Below are 19412 nucleotides of genomic sequence, written 5' to 3' on the forward strand. Positions count from 1 at the left end.
TTTATATCGGTTGCAGTATTTGAAAATTATGGTTTCATTCTCTCTTGGACTGTTCTTTAGAAAGAAAAATATGAGTGTCTCCACTATTATAAGTTTGGGAGGCTTTGGACCACTATTGAGATTGAAGTGCTATGCTTGCAAAAAAAAAAACCAAATTGTTTCTAACAAAAGGCGTGCTTTGGATTTTCCATTCTGCAGCCTTTTAATTCGTTTTTTTATTCTCACGTGGTGTTCTGAACAGTTCCAATGCATCTCGGGGCTGAATTCAGCTTTGTGAATATGTCAGAAGAAATTATCAGGCACTTCACCTCATCTAGAAATATCACCCAAGAAAAAAAAAATAAACCTCTGCTAGCTAGTGTTGCACAGCAAGCAAACAGGATTTACACAGCACCAGCACTCTCCACTTGCCAAGCGCAGGATTGTCCCGTCTCTGAGAAAGGAACTATCCATACACTCCTTTTAACGCAGTGACCTTTGTGTTCGCGACCTCCTGAGACCCGGCGAGCCGCGGTGATGCCGTGCAAATGCCCTGTGCTGGGCCCGTGTGAGGCCTCACACCTGAGGCCCGGGTGCTGAGACGTCAGCCTGGGAAGCAGTGGTCGCTGGATGCAATGAAGGGTAGTGTCCGCGTGGAGTTTGTCCAGGGCAGCTCCTGGATCCCGTGCACAAATGATTTGTACCAACTCCCTCACGGGGCGGGTTAGGAATCGCCGCTTCTGTGCTCAAGTTCTAAATGCTTTAATCAGCTTGTTCACTAAGAAGCTTCCAGCGGCGGTCCCTTCCTGATAACATGCTCCCCGAAAGCTGGGAAGGCCTCACGCTGCTTTTGGGGTCCCCGGAGACTGATTGTTGTGCAGGATGTTTCCTGCCCCCCCCATTTTCCTAGGAACCGCCACCCTGGCCTTCGGCCTCCAAGTCAGTGCTGAGGCCACAGGAGGGCGGGAGTTAACGGACGGAGACTGCTTGGTGCGTTGGTGTCACCTCTGGACGTTGGTGAGACGGTAGGTGCACCCCCAGCTCGCTGAGTTTCGGGAATCGCTTGTCCGTTAGTCTGGCTATATTTTCCATGACCACAGATCGGAGGAAAACACATTTGATGCTACTCCGAGATACTGGAAATCCTTCTGAATCTGAGTGAACATGGAATCTGACTACGTCCTACATATTTACCCAGGTCCCTGCTGTTTAGGCCTTTCGGTATTTTCTTTTTATATAGATTAGTAAGTTCTGCCTATTCAGAGGCAATATCAATGTAAGTAAATTTCAAGGAGCTTTCTATACCTTTTGCTTAACATTTTCACTATTTTAATAAATACTTTATTTCCATTGAGGTCCAAGTTTCAAATTAAATATGAAAAGTAATGCAGGAATTAGTTTACCTCTATACAGCCAAAACAACAACAACCCACCAGATAGATATAGATAGACAGACAGACAAAGGCTTGGTCATGGATACCTTCAGGAGAGTATATACATAGTTTGGTTGAGTGAGTCTTTTTTTTTTTTTTTTGTAGCTGAAACTGTTGATGTTTCCATAGCTGTTAGGTAAACTCTGAAAGTTACTTTCTCTGTAATAGTTGTTTCTCTAATTTCTCTATGCAGGGGTTGAAAATACCAAGACTCCAGAAGGACTCAGACACGCTCTCCGTTCCCTTCAGGATGTGTTAGTGACTGCAATGAGATTGTAGATATACCGGTATCTCTTCCCTCTTGAAAGAAGTGGGGAGATAAAAGCAAACAGGCAACTGACATTAAATTCCAAATTAAAGGTAAAAGCAGCAACTTCTTACCTGCTTAAATATTGTTTTTCATAACATTAAATTTAAATTCTCTAAGAATAAGCTGCTTTTTAAAAAGTGCCCTTAAATTGCATGCTTTCATGCCATTAAACATTTATTTTCTTCAAGTACACCAAGAATGTCATTCATACCGAGCCTTATACTATTTTTAATCATAAAACACAACTAGGCCTCTTGAATATGAATGCATTCTGTAGTTTGATGCATCATAAAACGCTGTGCTCTGCTTTCATGGAAAAAAACCTTTTCAGTGTAACTTTGGCTTACGAATATTATAACAGTTCTCTTCTGTCCACAGTCGGTGAACTGAGACAACCTTCACTCTAGTATTGGACCCCCTCCCACGAATTTGTCGTGCGAGAGCGCGTATTCAAAGGCTGAATGTCTCCGAAGACAAGGCGATATGGAAAGTTCCCAACCTTTGAGTACCCGGGGCTTTGTTTTTATTTTTCAGTATATCTATATATCAGGCAAAACTCTTCATATGTTCACTTTTCAAAGAAAGGTGAAGTAGACTTTACAATCAGAATAGGTAGTGCTACTATTTGTTTCACCAAGGGAGTTTTATCTTGGCAGATGACAATAATTAGCTTCCTCAACTAACAGTCCATTCCGAGTATCGTTGCTACTAAGGTTATAGAACCCCTTGCCTTCTGAGTGGTTTGAATATTTTAGCTGGAAACTATTAAAAGGCCCTCTTTCAAATCGCTGAATAAAAATGTTACTTTATTAAACAGCTGAATGTGGAAGTTGTAAATCAGAGACTAGTCAAGTGGTAGAAAGTATTACTAAGTCGAAGGCCAAGAAAGAACTTTTATTATGCTTAGAAAACGCGTTTTCCTACCTCTCTCGGGTCACTTGATAGTAATGTATAAACTGCTAAGCATAAAGTCACCAAGAAAGGAGCTGATGGCCAATTAACAAGCCCCTGTTGGGGCAAAATATTTCTAGTCCAGAAAAACAAGTAAAAAGCAAAATAGGATCTGGGCCTAAGCCCATGGAGATGGCCTGCACTGAGGGGCGTGCAGGGAGCTGCCTGCAGCCAGTGCCCCCGGCCCTGAGGTGTGGGCGCTGGGAGCCCTGGAGTCCTGCTCGATGGAAGTGGGACCCCGCGGTCGGATTGTCTGTCTCCAATGCTGCGCGTCTCTTGCAGGAGGAAACTATCCATAAAGCCCTGGGCTGGAGGCCATCCTGCCGTATATCTACCTGGCTGTGAGGTGATTTCAGCTTTCATCCACTCTCCTGGCCGGACCTGTCATTCCGGGTATGAGAAACTTAACATTTTTAGCTAAAGCCTCCCCTTTGCGCAGCACAGGTGATTTATGGGGGTAGGTTTTTTCATATGGACATATTGAAGAGCTGTCAGATTGTGTTGATGAAGTGCTCAGGCTCAGGAGGCAAGCTGCCAAGGTTAAAAACAAGAGGGGAAGGCACACCACCCTGGAGTCTGCTGGCGACTTCTCTGCGCTTTGGTTGTCTCGCGTGTAAGTCAGGAGTGGTGATGGCACCTATCTCATAGCGGTTTCAAAAATTATATGAAATTAATCTATAGGATACAGCAAAGTCTGGAACATGGTAAACACACATTAGCTACAAGAACACTCTAAATTGTAGTAAAATTATACTCTAGAAATAACTTTATTTGCACATAGTAACCTATAGTCATACTCGATATATTTTTACAGCATCCCTGGCTTACCGCTGACATCTAAATGTCAATTAACCTAGGGAACGAAATAGGGAAGGAAGAAAGAACTGCAACACTGAGGAGTGAAAATGTTTTTTAATATAAGCAGGGGTGGGGAATGTCCGGCCTGTGGAATCATTTGGTTTGGCGCTGCTGAGGTCTCACCAAAGAGAAGCAGTTCCAGCCATAACATTAGGGGTGAGTTGATTAAATGATTGACAAAATATAGCAGGCTAATTTTTAAGGCGATAATTTTGTATAGCCTGTGAGTGATGTTATAAATATCCAAATGGCCCTTGGCAGAAAAAAGATTCCCCACCCCTGATATAAAGGGAAATGACATACACATTTCTACAGTTGCGTAAATTTTCTCAGCTAAGTTAGTGTCACCAAATTGCCTCCTTGTTTCTTTCTGAGAGTCATAGGGTATAATGCAAGCATCTGATTGTTGGAGAAATTGAGTGATTTCACCTTTGCTGCGCTGCATAGATTGTTCACATTTTATCAGCATTAATCTGCAAGCTTCAAATTCTTTTAACTGCCTATTATTCTTACTAGAAAAAAAGGCAGCATTTGGTTATATTTGAGCTTACCCTACTACTGTTTTCACTTTAATATGAAATTATAAGGTAAAAACTATATAATTATAGTTTTAAAACATCAAGCAGTACATGGAGTGTTAAATAATAGTCCATAGTGTTAAATAATAGTGTTAAATAATCCACCATTCTTCCCTATTCCAGTCCCAATTCTTAAATATAATGGCACTTACTACTTGCTATGTATCTTTCTTTCCAGACATTTTTTACACGCGTATGTACACATTGAACAGTCAGGGTGAAAATGTATAATGTTCTGCAGCGTGGTGTGTGTGCACCCTGTTGCTGGTTTGAGATGACAATTTAATTAGGAAACATTTACCTATTTATGACATTTAATGTCTTTCCACTATTTCAGAATCTTTTATGTATGTACCTTCGCTATCTTAGTAGAGTTTTAAGCTTTCTATGCAAGACCCAGGCCTTAAGATTTATTCTTTGCATTGTATTTTTTCTCCTTTCTCCTCTTGTTTTTGTTAATGGTCTCTCCTCAAAAAAGGGAACCACTGAACTACAAGCAATTACCTAGCACATCCCTTCCTTTGGGAAACGTTTTTCTGTCACATCCTTGAACACACTGTCCCCTGGTTCTCTCTGCTTCGGGGACATCAGTCGTCTCCCGCTTCCGGCCACCTTATCGAGCATCTTCTCCGTAGCTCTGCCAGAGCTGTGAGTGAAGTGTCCTACCTGTTACCGAGCAGGTTATCGGGAAAGTCACTGGCTGTCTTATCTTTAGTAATTTGTGGGATTTCTACACTTCCACGCATGTGCTACAGGGCCATCCCCAGCGGGGACACTGCATGAATTCTAAGTCCTGGTGTGGCAGCCACAACCTCTGATAAATTAGCAACCTCTTTGGGTCACCACGTTCTTACCTATAAAGAGGGCCAGCAGAGCAGGTTGCTGGTTTTCGAGCCACATTATGAGCCCTGGGGTTCTGTGGGCCAGCCCGAGAATGAAGGTCGGGGTGGGGAAGGTAATCCGAGCATACTTTAGTAATATGCTCGGATTACTTACAGACGAAAGTAATATTTTGTTTGGTCTTTTACACAATACAGGGTTTGATCCTTAAGTAAAATACCGAAACCTACTAGACTAAATAATCTCTATATCGGTATCTCTGAGAAGATACTATAGAATCTCCTGTTTTGTGTACTAGACACAAAATATCTGTGGAACTTGCCTAGAATCAAATTAGGCCAAGGCCTCATTTACTGTTTACTTTCGTTACAAAAACATGGAAATATCTTTGTGATTCTCCACAGTTCAGTAGACTCGAATGCTTTTAATTTGATAGTTGTATTATCAAAAAGCAAATATATTGGAAATCATTTTATAACGAGCACAATTTCATCACTGTAAAAGCTGATATATCTTTGGGAAACTCTATGTTTGTTTTTTATCAACTATTTTCCAGTCTTGTCTATTTTCCCAAACAAGATTAATTTCTTCCAGTCATGGGAATCTACTGGCTCCAAACTCCCACAGCTAAATTTCTACATTTCGTAATCGCTTTTAGTTGTGCGAGACTGGAGATGGTAGGGTAATTACCAAGAATGCACGTAGCTGGAGCTTTCAGCTGGCGTATCGGTGTGTTCCTTGCCTGGCTGCAGCTACATGGTTTGGGCAAGTTGATTAATCTCGGTGTGTCTCTCTTCTCAGAATCTCTCAAATGCTTTTGAGAGTTGAAAGTTCTAGTTTATATGTTAATCACTTGGTTCAGCGCCTAGCAGAGAGTAAAACTGCAAGTGGCTGCTGGCATAGAATCGCACGCTTTCTCTGGGTCAGTCCAAGAAAGTCAAACCTTACCATCCAGTGTCAGATTTAAGGAAAAACACAGGTTATAAAATTTACCATCACTATGGGAAGAATAACTGGAACTATTTAGGTATTTGTACTTCCTATATATTTTAATGATTTTTTTAAAAAATCCATGAAAGTGTATGACTGTTCTCCTGGTTGGATCAGGGAATATATATAATCTAAAGAAAACAATATCAGTACAAAGGCCACCATCGAACAGATCGTACAGTATTTTTGGAGCAGTAAACGGGGAGCAAAGAGAGAGTAATAGAGGAGCTAAGACGCCACCTCGCCGACAGCATCCCCCTCGGCTCTGCTGAGTGGCCTGGTCAGCCTCGCGCAGGCCGGGCGCCCCCAGCGCGTCCCCCGCAGATGCCCCGGGGTGACTCCTGTTTGCCCCCCATTCTAATGTACTGGGATAGGGGTCCCGGACACGCATAAAGAACGTCCAACATCTTTAGGAAAATGAGCAGTCAATATAGTGAAAGGAGACGACTGGAAAATAAAGGAGATAGATGTTGAACTTATTTTGAAAATCTCTGATTTAAAAGAATGATTTTTGCCGAAACAGAATAATTACGAAGTAATGAAGACTCGGCAAAATACATATTAATCAACTATAGAATTTGAATGTGCATATAAATTTATCACCAGTGTCAATGAACTTTTTGAATATTCAGAAGTACGAAGTAAATTCCTAAATATTGCTGTTTTATTTAATTTTCCTCAAATCCTGAGAACGATTTTCATAAAATATATTCCAATTTAAATAAATTCAGAATATAATTTCCTTTAAAGATGCATTTTTACGGCACATGTATTTAGTCGCTAGATGTTATACTGGAAAAGCGTGAAAGCAGAGCCAGTGAAACAAATTAATATACTCATTTTCAAATATAGAATCCCAGAATATTGGAACTAAAATATCTTTTAAGGACTAACTGATCCAGTCTTCCTCTGCCATGTTTTTATTTTTAATCTTTGTACTAATATTCTCCCTTTAACCATTTATATTTTTATCTTATATGTAAGAGATTGAGTTTCATTTTAAAACAGGATATAAACTAAATGTCTTCTTTCCCCTTTTAACTATGCATAGAACCGTTTAATCTATAAAATAGTCACAAATAATGCACAATATTTTTTAGTACAGGATGTATCGTGCTATGTGGATAAGCCCACACCCATACAAAGGATATGCTACAATTTTCATTGAAAAAATACTTACATACAAGATTATTATATTGGAGTCTATTCTGGCTAACATCTGAAGAAAGATCTTACATAAGGCTGCTGCAAACTTAGTAAAATAAGGTAACTACTATAAGTTATAGCAGTTACATTTGAATGAGTACTAAAATGAATATTATAATCCACAATGAAAAATGAATGGAGCTTTCTATGATAATTTTCCCCAAATTGTGTTCCTTGGACCATTAGTTTTAGAGCAGGTTAGTAACTGTTTCAATGGAAAAGGGTGCTTTGGTAAAAAAAAAAAAAAAATTTTTTAACTCTATGGGTAGACATTACCCAGCTTGCACTGTTGTGAGTTCGGGTGCTTCAGTGTGCAGGCAAGCTCAGTGTATCTCCAGAGGGAAGGTAGACAGCTTTGCCCCATTCCCATTGGCCATGGGGCTTTTCTGTGACAGAGGATGTCACAAGAATTGTGTTCCTTGGAAGATCTGTTCAAAGTGATGTTTTACATTACCTTTTTCATATCTGCTATTAATTAAATGAACATATCACACATAACATGTAATTATGTGAGACTTCAATGGAAATATATATATATGTGTGTGTGTCACTCGTTGGATCAGTATAACCAAGTATAGCCTGTGAAGGAAGAAAAACAACTTGGATGCATTTTAAATGCTGATCAGGCCCCGCTGGGCGTGGCTCAGCGGTTGAGCATCGACCTAGGATCCAGGCGATCGGGGTTCGATTCCTGGTCAGGGCACATGCCCGGGTTGCGGGCTCGATCCCCCAGTCGGGGGCGTGCAGGAGGCAGCCGATCAATGACTCTCTCATCACTGATGTTTCTATCTCTCTCCCTTCTTCTCTCTGAAATCAATATAGATATATTTAAAAATTAAAAAAAATACTGATCAGTACAAGTAAACAAGAATGGTGGTGTTAAATTATTTTCAAAGAAACAAAATATAAAATGACTTGCATTAGAGAATGCCACATATATGTATGTGCGTGTGCATATATACACACGCACATACATATATACATTTAAATAGAAATATACATCAGGTCCTCAAACTCGTTGTTTAATTCAACATCATTTCAGTATCATGTTGATGAGATGCCAGAGCAACTTAATTCTTGTTTACATCAATTAGTCTACGGTAAATTGGTTTTGTTATATGTCGTTTTGCTTAAAGTTGCAGAACCTACTGAAGACATTGAGGACTGGCTTTATTATTGAAATGTATGTATAAAGAAACATGTAATATATATACACATATACATGTGGTTAAGTATAGTTTCTAGACAGAACCTTTTCCTTCAGAATAACAAATCCTTTGAGTCCACACTTACCAATAAAAATTTAATTTCAGCTTACTGTGTGTACAGATAGACATTTCTTAAGGAAGGATCAGATCATGAATGATAGTAAAACACTGTAGGTTAGTCCAGGGACTCCTTATTGTCGCTGTTTTCCCTACAAGGTGCAGATTTATAGGTAAGTCAATTGATTACTTGTACTGTGAGGTCTTGATTTCACACTTCAATAAAAAGCAGAATTTTTTCCAGCGTTGTTTCTTATAGGAATGTCTTTTTGAAAATTAACAATTACTCTTAAGAACACTGCACATTTTAAGATGTTTAAAAGGAGCAAATTTGTGGGGAAACAATCTTAATGAGCCAACTTTTAGGAAGGAGTAAATTCAGAACTGTCAAAACTGCCACTAAGTTCAATGGGTGTTACTCTCCAAATGCAAGTCATTTTGTATTTTGTTTGAAAATAGCTTAACACCACTGTTCTTGTTTATTTGCATGGATCACCATTTAAAATGTATCCAAGTAGTTCTTCCTTCACAGGCTACCCTTGGTGAAAATGATCCCACCGGCAGGTTGTATGTGTGATGACACACAGGAGTAAGAAATCAAACACGCAGCAATTAAACAGCTTATTTATAGCAAATACATTTGCAGTCTGTCTCTGCAGTTGCTTTGTGTCTGCTGTAATTCACACTATCACAGACTGTTAACTTACGCTGCATATAGTAAAACTTTAGGTGTCTCGTTTTAAGAGATTTTGTTTACCTATTTTAGGGAGAGAGAGAGAGAAACATCTATCGGTTGCCTCCCAGCCTCCTGTATGCATCGAGACCAGGGATCGAACCCACAACCTTTTGGTGTACAGGCTGATGCTCCTACCAGGTGAGCCACCCGGCCAGGGCAAGAGATGATTTTTTTTATTACTGGCACAGCTGCAAACTCAGCGAACAGATTCAGGTAAAAAGTTTCCTTTGAGGCCATCAACTAGAATAGCCAGTGGCTACATATGGCTATTTCAATTCCTTGAAATTAGATCGTGCTAAAATCCAGTTTCCCAGTTGCACTAGCCAACCTTTCAATGTGCAGTAACCACGTGTAGCCCATGGCTCTTACATTGGATAGAGTGACTATGGAACATTTATGCAATCCCAGAAAGTTCTAGTAGACAGCCCCATCGATCCTATTCCTAGAGGGGATCCCAAGGTCTACTGAAATCACATAGTTAAGTCTCTTTTTTCAAATGGAGCTCTTTGTCCAAAGACTTTAACTAATATGAGCTTAAACAAGTCCAATCACAACATTTAAAAAGAATCTGGCCATGTGTAACTGTGTGAGTGTGTATATTTTTTAATGTGGTTGTGAAGCAGGTGGGTTTTGTCAGCAATCTTAAAATTGGATTTAGGTGCGTGATTTTTTTAAAATTTTTCTGAAATGCACTGATATATATAAAATATAGATTTTCATGCATTTTTAAAAATGTATGCACTAATATAAGCACCAGCATCTCAAGATGTAGAACATTTCATCACCTCAAGAGGTTCCCTTGTGACCCTGTCCAATCAAACCCATACCATGGTCCAGCCTCAGGCAACCACTGATTGCTCTCTGCCAGGATAGATTAGGTTTCTATTTCCTAGAGTTAAAAAGTCTTATGTATTTATATTTAATGTACTCTTTCCTGTTTGGTTTACATCCTATACATTTGCTAAACTCATTTTTATTAGCTCTTTATATAGATTCTTTAGGAATTTCTTAGACACTCATGCCGTTTGTAATTCAACACAATTTTATAACTTCATTCCTAACAGCATGCCTTTTATTTCTTTATCTAGATGCTCCAGGACAACACCTAATGGAAATTATGAGACTATCTTTTGTTCCTGAAATTAGGGGGAAATATCCAATCTTTCATCATGAAGCAAGAGGTTAGCCGTAGGTCATCTGTCTAATCCTCACAGGGATTAGACCTTATGCTGGTTAGGAGTCTTTCAGACTGTTGGCTCTGTATCTGATGATGTTGGAATTTGAAATCAAGACAGGCAGCTAAACAGGGAAGATAAATGTAAAATGGGGTGATCACAGACAAGACGGAACCCACAAACACGAGCTGGGACCTGTGAGGGTGGAGGGGAGCCTGTGTGAGTTTGCACGGTCCTCAGCCTTGGCGATGTGGGTGCCTTGCCGGGGACGCTGGGGCCCTTGTACAGAGCTACGCAGGCACCTGGCTCAAAAGTCAAAGCCAGCGAAGGGGGCTCCGGGGGAGGAGCCGCGGCAGGGCTGGCTGCGGTCCCAGGAACGGACAGCCTCAGGTTCCCTCAAAGCGCCGCTTTCACTGTGTCCTACAAATATTGCTAAGTTGTGTTTTCATTTAGTTCAAAATATTTCTTAATTTCTCTTGCGATTTCTTCTTTGGCCTGTGTTGCTGAGAAGTGTCTTTTTTAATGTCCAGGTATTGAGAGATTTTTCAGCTATCTTTCTGTTATCGATTTCTAGTTTAATTCCATCATGGTCAGAGCACACATTGTAGGGTTTCTCTCAAATTTGTTAAGGTGTGTTACGGCCTTAATGTGTCTCTCTCGGTGAATGTTCCCTGGGAGCATCAGAAGCATGTGTAATCGCGGTTGTTGGTTGCAGTAGTCTGTAGACTACATTATATCCATTTGATCGATGGTGTGTTGAGTTCAACTATGTCCTTACTAATTTTCTGCCTGCTGGCTCTGTGCATTTCTGATACCCAGGTGTTGACGTCTGCACCTCTCACAGTAGATTAATCTATTTCTCCTTGCACTTCTATCAGTTTTTACCTACTGTAGTTTGACGCTCTGCTGTAGGCACATGTGTATTAAGAATCGTTACGTCGTCTTGGAGAATTAATTCCTTTATCATATGATGCCCCTCTGCAGACCTGATAACCTTCCTTGCTTTGAACTCTGCTCTGTCTGGAATTAATACAGCTACTCCTGCTTTCTTTTGATTAGTGTTAGTATGATATATCTTCTTCTGACCATTTACTTTAAATCTATATGTAGTCTAACTTCTATTTAAAGTGTGCTTTTTATAGAAAACATAGTTAGGCTTTTTGCTCCACTTTGACAATGTCTTTCAATTAATGTATTTAGACCTTTGACATTTAAAGTGATTATTGATATAGCTGGATAACATCTACTGTATTTGTTAATATATTTTATTAATGAAGGACAGAGAGTTGAAACATCAATGATGACAGAATCATTGATCGGCCGCCTCCTGCAGCCCCCGACTGGGGATCGAGCCCGCAACCCGGGCATGTGCCCTGACGGGGAATCGAACCCCGATCACCTGGATCCTAGGCCGATGCTCAACCGCTGAGCCACGCCCGCTGGGCATCTCTCTTCCTATTTTTGACTTCTGTTCTTTTTGTGATTTCAACTGAGCATTTTATATGACTCCATTTTCCCAGCTATACTTTTTAAATTTTTTTAGAGGTTGCCCTAGAGTTTCCAGTATACATTTACAAAAATCCAATTCCACTTTCAAATAATACTATATACCGCTTCACAGGTTGTGTGAGTACCTTAAAATGACAAAACAATCCTAATTCATTCTCCCTGTCCTTTGTATTATTGCTGTCATTTATTTCATTTATATATGTTTACCTAAGCAGATAGAAGCATACATAATCAAATACATTACTATTATTTTGAATTATGTTAGATCAATTCAGAATAAGAAAATTAAAAGTTTTTACTTTGCCTTTACTTATTTCTTCCCATTGCTCTTCCTTTCTTTATGCAGATCTGAGTTTCTGAACTAAATATATAGTTTTATTTCTCTCTGAAAAACTTTTAACATTTCTTACAAAACAGGTCTACTGGCAAAAAGAATGCTCTATTTCTGCTTGTCTGAGAAAGTGTTTCTCCTTCACTTCTGGGTAGAGAATACTAGGCTGGTGAGTTTTTCCCTCAGCACTTTAAATATTTCACTCCCCTCTCCTCTTATTTGCATGGTTTCTGAGGAGAAGTTGGATATAATTCTTCCTTTGATCTTCTCTAGATAAAATACAGAAGATAAAAGCATCTTATCAAGAATTTTCTGTCTTTGATTTTCTGAAAATTGGACAGGACATGCCTTGGAGTAGCTCTGTATGATTCCTGGTGTTCCCTACATCCCTGGATCTGTGGTTTGGTGCCCTTAGCGTATTATGGTTGTTTTAAATGCCCTGTCTGATAATTCCAACATCCCTGACAATCTGAGTCTGCTTTTGATGCTCTCTTCAAACCGTGTTTTTTACCCTTTAGTGTTCCTTGAAATGTTTCTCCGTACCTGGACATGATGCGCTGGGGAAAAGGAAGCCAGCGCTGGTTCCTGCAAGGTTTCTGCTCTTGGAAGGTGTGATCCCCCATAGTTCCCTGTCCGTGTCTCCAAGTTTGGTGCAGCAGTTTGCCCTGTGACCTCACGTCTCTGACGGATCTAAGGTGAGTTATTGGCTTTTTGGTTTGTTCATTTTTTAGTTTTTAATTTACTGTTGGGATGTAGTAATGACTCGAAGCGTCTTCCATATAGGATGGAAATTGGAACTCTCTTGACTACGAGCATTAAAAAAGAATTCAGAACCCATAAACACAGGACAAAAGTACAGAGCCCGTACTCTAACAGGTTTTAAAAATCTTTGAGACTGAAAAGACAGACAAAAGCAAACTTTTTCCTACAAAATATTAATTTTGGAGAGCAATGTAGTTCTACATTTTGTTCAACTCTGTCATCCAAGACAAACAGTGGCATTTTTTTCCTTCATAAAATAAAGGCCATTATGACGTTGACCTCCACAAGGGCATAGAGTTCTGCTAAGGGGAATATTGCTGTAGCTCTGACGGAATGGATGCAGGTAGCCTTTTAAAAAATAAGTGTTCCTTTCTGCTATGACCATAGGTAAGAAGGTCAAAAAGTTCACAGTGGCCCTAACCATAAATATCCTCAACACACAGCTAGTGAATCTGAGCTGTTGGGGTAAATATGGAATTTGTTTATGCCTACAAGAATATTTCTTGACTTGTTAAACTTTTCAACCGGAAAACGACTGCATCTAGAAATTAAAATATTTAAAATTTAAACAATATTTAAGGGTATGCAATGAAATACATGACCTCTCTTTCTGTGAGTATATTAGAATGCCTTATTTCCTTAGGCATTGATAACAGAATATAAAGCACAATTCTCAAAATTTTACTAAACTCAATGAGGAAACTGTCAAGAATGTAAGAGAACTCGCTTAAAGCACAACTGAGAAACCAGGAGAGGGGTTAGTCAAGAAAGAAATGTCTTTAACTATGTCTAAATAAGATTGCTAAATTATGTATAAGACTGGCTGTCTAGAGGCCAATAAATTAAATTATCAATATTTTCTGGTTAACCTCTAACTTTATTGAGCTCTAAACTACTTGCACATTTATCACTTGTGGATTGTTAGTCAAATATACTGTGACCACAAAGTTACACCTCCCACGAGTATCAGGTGGGAGCCCAGCAGAATATTTTATAAAATGCTCCAACATCATATCAACAGCAATCATCACTCTGTCTCCTTCTCGATGCAGCTCCATAGGTCACCTTGTTTTCTACACCAAGATGCCTTTTGGGTTCAAGGGGGATGATGTGATAACTCCCATCCACGGCGCATACTCACAGGAGGCTTATTTACAATATACGACCCAGACACACCAGGCCCAGCATACTAAAAGGGTTTCTTAGGCAAGAAATCAGTATATAGCAGCCCCAGAAGACCCTCATTTATCTTCCAGCTAGTAAATGCCATCAGTAGGCCTACAGCAGGACAGAACTGCCTGGATTGTCCCCAAGGAAGATGAAACAGGATTGCAGACCCTCACTTAACCCTTTCTTACCTGTGTGTACTACAAATAGCACTTCCATAAACTGTCTAGCACTTGTTTTGAGTGGTGGTAAATGATACATCTTTTTTAAAGGGGAAAAAATCATACTTTTCATACAAATATACAAAGAACACGTGCCATAGATTTTATATAACTCACTAATGAATTAGCAAGCCAGCAAAATGTCCCATTGGTTGAAAGGAGAATTCAAATAGGCCATCAGGAATGCTGGAATGAATTTACAAGCAAGTACTAAACTGGTCAACATTTACAGGACAGTAAACAGATTCCACAGGTTTAAATTTACTAGCATTTCTGTAGAAAGATAATTTACAGTATTTTATTTCCTGCCCCCATATAAGAGCTCAAAAACAAGGAATTGGAAAACCCGGAAAGATGAGCCAGACAGAAACCAGTAATGTTTTGTGTGGGTATGTGCACATTTCAGAATGTTTCACAGTATTTCCAGACAGTGGACACTTTTATCAGTATAGACCTATAAGTAGATTTGCTGGATGGGGGGGTGTACATATGTTCAAGTGTAGTGGCTATTGACAAATATTTATTTCTCCAGTGACTGTGCCAATTTACACACTCACCAACCATGTAAAATTCTTTATATACTCTTGAAAATTAGAAAGTTCTGAACCTCAGTTTAGAGCTTCAGGGAGTGACGCTTTACTTTAAACAGTCTCCTTTGTAGTTTCATGCATCCTGAATTTTCAGAGCGATAATTTGTGGTATAATGAAGAACGTCTATCCTTTGTCTCTAGTTCCAGGTACAGAACCTCAAAACCCTCAGAACTTCTTGAGTAACAGGAGTGTCTTTATTATGCTAACGAGGTAAGTCCTGTGAGGCCTCAGGATGGGGACTGGTCCCTAAAAAGACCAACCATGGGATTGGAGGGTTGGAACTTTGGGCCAGCCTGACCTCTGGGAAGAGGAGGGCGCCTGCAGATGGAGTTCAGTCACATGTCCAACGGTTTAATCAATCATGCCTCCATAATGAAGCCCCAAGGAAAACTCTGGACTTCGACTCAGCGAAGCTTTCTGGTTTGTAATGACATTGACCTACTTGTGGCCGGTGTTGGAAGTTGCCGTTATACTAAGTATGTGTCACTTACGTGTTGAACCAGTTAAATGCACTGATCTAAACCTGAGTCTTACATCTAACTCTTGAGTCAGTCCTTTTAAAAGTATAAATTCTATGAGCATGGGCCAGGTGTGGTAGGGCTTGACACTTCTGCCCATTTGGACAAATTCTAGGAAGTCATGACCGAAAGATGGGAATGAAAGTAGGTCTACAGTTGTGCGTATGCAAAACAGAGTTCATAAAGCTCCTGTAATAATCATAACCTGCGTGTCTTCTTCCAGACGAACTATAGACCTACTTCTGACCATCTAACTTGTGGTCTAGGCTGTGGGCATTGGCTTCCCTAATGGGATTAAGAGGAGGAGAGTGAGAGGAGCAGCAGCTTGAAATGCGATTTGTGTTTCATTATCTCCAATTTGAGGAGGGTTCTGCTCTATAATTCATACATATTTAATTTGTGAGGCTTAAATTCCACAAAGAAAATATTTAAATATTCATCTCTAGGGAATTAGGTTAGCCCAAGAGGAAAACAAAAACCTAAAAAACATATTAGGCCTTCACCAATAAGCATTCACAAACAACACAGTGTCTTTCAACATCAGAAAAATACTTTAGCCTTCATTTTCCAGAATTATATAATTTGGGGGGGATAAGGCTATGCTGAACTTTGGATATCTGGCTAAGATGTTTTAATTGGGGAGTTGAGAAGTTTTGATCAAAGGCATGAGAAGAAAATGGTGCCATACAGAAATGGATCTACACTAACCAGGTGAACGGAGGAAGGTTAGTACAAAGAGAGACTATTGACTATTTATATGGCTGTCAGACTTTCTCTGGGTTCATCACTTTAAAATGAAAACTTCGGGTGGTTGTTTTTAACTTCTAGGATTATATTTACTATTTACTTCTTCCAGGCAGAATATGCTTTTAATTTTTTCTTCTTAGTAAGAAACTTCATGTTCATTTTCAGGCAGGTACACAATTTCTGAATGACTAAATAAATCTGAAACATATCCTGAGAATTCTGGCCAATTATTAGTAACTTCAATATCAAATTTAGGAAAGAGGAGCCTGTTCATAATTATCAAAGCAAAAATTGCACCAAAGTTGAACGTGGAAGACCTGATTCTAGTCCACTGCAGTAGGGGAAGCGACCACACTCCGTCTGAGCTCAGCGTCCCCGAGACACAGGGCAGGGGAGTCTCACGTGCCGGAGCGAGAGGGCGAACACAGGCCGTCTAGGTCTGGTAACTGAGTTTACCCAAAGAAAAGTAAACCCTCTGGCTCTTTGTGACAGGAGGTAGCTTTGCAATAAGAGCAAAGCACACATCGAAATTAGGCTCTTACCTTTTCACAGAAACCAGGGAATGCAAGGGTTCTGTCCTCTTTGATGTTGACGTTCACAGAGATGGCTTATAAACCTGGCGAGAGGCTTTCGAAAGGATTTGTGTCTCAAAGGGGCAGAAAAGAAGTGGACAGTTTCAAGTCTTCTAACACAGATGTTCTAAATACGGGAGGTCAGAGGTGCAGAGTCAGGAAGAATCCTGTGTAAAATTTGTCAAGATGAGGGTAATATTAAAGCCATCTTAGTAAATATATTTAAGCTTCTTAAAAAGTCCTGAGGCAAATACAAAGGGGGAGTATATATAGAGCGGGGGGAGTATATTAGTCAGAGTTGTAAAGAAACATAGAACTAGTAGGATGTATGTGTGTTCCATGATTTATGTACATGCATATATAAGTATATGCACATGTTAGAAATCTACATATATACCTGCGTGTATATCTCTGTGGGGAGGGAGGGAAGGACTGATGTGGAGGCTGGAGACACAGGGAAGAGTTCATGGTGCTGCTCCAACCTGAAGGCACCAAGGCCTCTTCCTTGGGGATCACGCTGTGGAGTGGGGAATGGAAGGTACTGTGTTTTCCTCAAATTCCACTGATTTAAATGTTAATCTTATCTTAAAAATACCTTCATCTAGCAGCATCTAGGTTGATGTTTAATTAACTGTGGACCATGACCTAGCCAAGTTGGCACACAAAATTAATCTTCCCAGGCAGTGGCCCCGGGATACAGAAAACCCCTCTGGATCGCTAGGTGGGACTCGGATAATGCCTTTCTGAAGAGAGAGTGTCTCTGAGAAACATCCTGTACCGCTTTTATTGAATAAATCGGTTACCTAATGGCAAAAAAATGAGCTAACTTGCCATAGACTAGGTTCTTGTGAATTTTTATAAGTTTCAGAGACAATCACCATTTTTCTTGCCTGGATAATGAAGCTTGCTTTGAAATATATGAATATCAGAAGAGTGCCCCGAGGCAGAGAAGATGCAGCTTCTTAAGAAAAGGATCCAATTTGGGAAGCAGGAACAGGGCTGTCCACGGCCATATAGGTAAGAAGACTCTGACCTTCTGATGATAAGAGTATTATTTCTGTAACTGCAGGGGACCCAGGGACAATCTGAGCTGTAGAGAGATCTGCAATTTACATTTTCACTGTGATATGGCAGAAAAGTGAGATGTGGAAATAGAGCTTTCCTTAGAGTTAGTCTACACACCGACCACCCATGATAAGAATTAGATGCCGTTAGCCTTAGAAATGATAACTTGCGATATTGTGTAGTGCTCAGTACTTTGGGAGAGCAGGAGATAGAATGAAATAGAAGGATGCATTCAAGCACTAAATAGAGATGTTAAGAAAAGCTTGCAGCAGATGAAATTATTCACCGGATGTGTTGCTGGCTATCTCTCAGATCATTGGATACACCTTAAAATGCAAATTGCTCCTTTCTAGATATTGGCAATTTTTCTCTATTCAGGGGACTGAAGATAATTTTGGCTCTCTACCCAGGGCCCTGTCTTTCAACTTCCAAAGTCCTATGAAGGTAAAAGTATTTTAATCTGTCCCCACAGGTTCCGCCTCCTCTTGGAGTCTTCATGGGCCCATACTGTTTGCCTCTAAAGAGTCTACTAATGAAAGATAACTCCTAACACCAAGGAAATTAAAGCACAGATTTTTGGAAACATATTTGCCAGCTCTTTTAACTACTTCTCAAAGATCAATAGTCTGCATAACGTTGAATTATTGCTCTAGTTTTCAGAGCCCACACCCCTGTTCCCTTTTCCGACTTCACCACCTTCCTGTTTTTCATTCCTATTTGATGCTCAAGAGGAGCAGAATATGCCACCTGAAAATGTGTCTTCCACCTATTTGCCTAAAAGCAGGACGTTACATTTATAAAGGTGTCCCCCACCTCTCCTTTCTCTAGCAGGAGGGTCACAAGTTAATCACCTGACACAACTCTAAATTCTAGGCCCCAATCAGCGCTTATCTCCCATTAGTGCCCCCTGACGTTTACCGTCCCGCAGTTTGCTGCCCTAGAAACCCCCAAATCTTTCTTTTCTGTCACTTTTCTAAGAAGTTATTGATCTTTTGTTAAGATGCCATCCAAGCCCACGTCCTAACCACTGCTTTGAGATACTTATCGCTGAGCTGTCCCCGTGTCAGAGGGATGCACGTGTTAATAAAATGCTGTTTTCCTCTGTCTTTCGCAGGCCCCAGCCAGAGCACCTAGGCAGGTAGAGTAAAATGTTTTTTTCCCCTCTGCTATACTAAAGCACACTTTCCTAAACAATGCACCTTATTCCCCCCACCCACCCATTTACAATGCTAAATATTTCGTTATTTTCATTAAAAAATGCCTAGTTTACTGTGGTTCCTGAATTCTAAAACCTTTCGATGGTATTGTACTCTATAGCTTATTTATTTCTTATTTTTTTGGAAATGTTAAAGCACACTGTAGGATCAAACCTGATTTTAGGGTTTTAAAACTAAAAGTGAAATACTTTATACATCTATGCATATGATAAGACAATGAAATAAAGCAAATTAATGATTTTTTAAAAGGGAGGCCTGTGGGGAGAGTGAATTCAAAGGTGCCAGTGCTAAGTGACTTCTTGAACTGAGTAGGAGGTACCTAGGTTTTTTTATTACTCTTATATTTTACAAATGTGTTAACTATATTTATATATCCATACAATATATATTT

At 39.8% G+C, this 19412-nt stretch overlaps 1 protein-coding gene across 1 annotated transcript in view; it reads right to left on the reverse strand.

The window, feature by feature from the left end:
• Positions 1-1530: 1530 nt before the first annotated feature.
• The window catches only part of CNTNAP4 (contactin associated protein family member 4), a 308626-nt gene continuing 290744 nt past the window's right edge, over positions 1531-19412 (reverse strand). The window contains exon 23 of the mRNA XM_087827286.1: positions 1531-1712. The gene's annotated coding sequence lies outside the window, so the exon portion shown is untranslated. The remainder of the gene's footprint in view (positions 1713-19412) is intronic.

The sequence above is a fragment of the Miniopterus natalensis genome, chromosome 18, assembly GCF_054644295.1.
Source record: "Miniopterus natalensis isolate mMinNat1 chromosome 18, mMinNat1.hap1, whole genome shotgun sequence".
Lineage (NCBI taxonomy): Eukaryota > Metazoa > Chordata > Mammalia > Chiroptera > Miniopteridae > Miniopterus > Miniopterus natalensis.